Source organism: Macrobrachium rosenbergii, chromosome 23 (genome assembly GCF_040412425.1).
Source record: "Macrobrachium rosenbergii isolate ZJJX-2024 chromosome 23, ASM4041242v1, whole genome shotgun sequence".
NCBI classification, from domain to species: domain Eukaryota; kingdom Metazoa; phylum Arthropoda; class Malacostraca; order Decapoda; family Palaemonidae; genus Macrobrachium; species Macrobrachium rosenbergii.
Genome location: NC_089763.1, coordinates 22,733,638 through 22,735,994, shown reverse-complemented (window position 1 = coordinate 22,735,994; position 2,357 = coordinate 22,733,638).

Genomic DNA, 2,357 nt, shown 5'->3' with positions numbered 1-2,357 from the left:
CCAAATCTATCTGGCAAGGATGTAACTAACTCCCCAACTAAATCCATCTCCCAAGGATATAACTCACTCACCTGCCAAACTCATCCGCCAAGCATATAACTAACTCCCCAACTAAATTCACCTGTCAAGGATAAAACTCGCTCACCCACTAGATCCCATCTGCCAATGATATAACTCAATCACCTGCTAGATCCACCTGCCAAGGATATAACTTACTCCCAACTAAATCCATCTGCCAAGGATATAACTCACTCACCTACTAGATCCATCTGCCAAGGATATAACAAACCCACCAGATGCATCTGCCAAGGATATGACTACAGTAACTCCCCAACTAAATCCATCTGCCAAGGATATAACTCAGCTACTAAATCCATCTGCCAAAGGTATAACTTACCCACCAGATCCATCTGCCAAGGATATGAGCAACTCACCTACTAGATCCATCTGCCAAGGATATGAGCAACTCATCTACTAGATCCATCTGCCAAGGATATGAGCAACTCACCTACCAGATCCATCTGCCAAGGATGAGCGCTCCCCTCACAGATCCATCTGCCAAGGATATGAGCAACTCACCTACCAGATCCATCTGCCAAGGATGTGAGCAACTCCCCTACCAGATCCATCTGCCAAGGATATGAGCAACTCCCCTACCAGATCCATCTGCCAAGGATATGAGCAACTCACCTACCAGACCCATCTGCCAAGGATATGAGCAACTCCCCTACCAGATCCATCTGCCAAAGATGTGAGCAACTCCCCTACCAGAGATCCATCTGCCAAGGGTATGAGCAACTCCCCTACCCAATCCATCTGCCAAGGATATGAGCAACTCACCTACCAGATCCATCTGCCAAGGATGTGAGCAACTCACCTGCAGATCCATCTGCCGGGATATGAGCAACTCCACCTACCCGATCCATCTGCCAAGGATATGAGCAACTCACCACCAGATCCATCTGCCAGGATGAGCAACTCACCTACCAGATCCATCTGCCAAGGCTATGAGCAACTCCCTACCAGATCTATCTGCCAGGATGTGAGCAACTCCCCTACCAGATCCATCTGCCAGGATATGAGCACTCCCCTACCAGATCCATCTGCCAAGGATAAGGAGCAACCCCACCAGATCCATCTGCCAAGGATATGAGCAACTCCCCTACCAGATCCATCTGCCAAGGATATGAGCAACTCACCTACCAGATCCATCTGCCAAGGATATGAGCAACTCCCCTACCAGATCCATCTGCCAAGGATATGAGCAACTCCCCTACCAGATCCATCTGCCAAGGATATGAACAACTCACCTACCAGCTCCATCTGCCAAGGATATGAACAACTCACCTACCAGATCCATCTGCCAAGGATGTGAGCAACTCCCTACAGATCCATCTGCCAAGGATATGAGCAAATCACCTAAATTTCGGTGATCCATCTGCCAAGGATATGAGCAACTCCCCTACCAAATCCATCTGCCAAGGATATGAGCAACTCACCTACCAGATCCATCTGCCAAGGATATGAGCAACTCACCTACCAGATCCATCTGCCAAGGATGTGAGCAACTCCCCTACCAGATCCATCTGTCAAGGATGTGAGCAACTCATCTACCAGATCCATCTGCCAAGGATATGAGCAATCTCACCTACCAGATCCATCTGCCAAGGATGTGAGCAACTTCCCTACCAGATCCATCTGCCAAGGATATGAGCAACTCCCTTACCTGATCCATCTGCCAAGGATATGAGCAACTCACCTAACAGATCCATCTGCCAAGGATATGAGCATCTCCCCTACCAGATCCATCTGCCAAGGATGTGAGCAACTCCTCTACCAGATCCATCTGCCAAGGATATGAGCAACTCCCTTACCTGATCCATCTGCCAAGGATATGAGCAACTCACCTACCAGATTCATCTGCCAAGGATATGAGCAACTCCCCTACCAGATCCATCTGCCAAGGATATGAGCAACTCCACTACCAGATCCATCTGCCAAGGATGTGAGCAACTCCCCTACCAGATCCATCTGCCAAGGATATGAGCAACTCCCCTTCCAGATCCATCTGCCAAGGATATGAGCAACTCACCTACCAGATCCATCTGCCAAGGATATGAGCAACTGCCTACCAGATCCATCTGCCAAGGATAAGGACAACTCCCTACCAGATCCATCTGCCAGGATATGAGCAACTCACCTACCAGATCCATCTGCCAAGGATATGAGCATCTCCCCTACCAGATCCATCTGCCAAGGATATGAGCAACTCCCTTACCAGATCCATCTGCCAAGGATATGAGCAACTCCCCTACCAGATCCATTTGCCAAGGATATGAGCAACTCACCTACCAGAT